This window comes from Penaeus monodon, chromosome 20 (genome assembly GCF_015228065.2).
Source record: "Penaeus monodon isolate SGIC_2016 chromosome 20, NSTDA_Pmon_1, whole genome shotgun sequence".
Lineage (NCBI taxonomy): Eukaryota > Metazoa > Arthropoda > Malacostraca > Decapoda > Penaeidae > Penaeus > Penaeus monodon.
In genome coordinates, this window is record NC_051405.1 from 32911145 (window position 1) to 32911430 (window position 286).

Genomic DNA, 286 nt, shown 5'->3' on the forward strand with positions numbered 1-286 from the left:
ACACGAAAATAATAGCCGAAAAATCAGAAGACTACACCTGAGCGCGAGGAATGATTTAGAGGACATGCAATATATTCCTGACAAAGGAGGGTCCAGATGTCAGATCGTATGTTCCGTGGTATACTAGTCCTCAGCGACATATATATTGGGCCGGGAGGATGGGGAACAGGAGAAGAAGTCAAGTAATGTCTGCCTTTCATAACTCGGAGAACCGTGCGCTTGCCTGCATCTAGTTTTTGCATGTGCATTTATCTGCGTTTGAAAACTCTATGTGGGTGAATAAGAT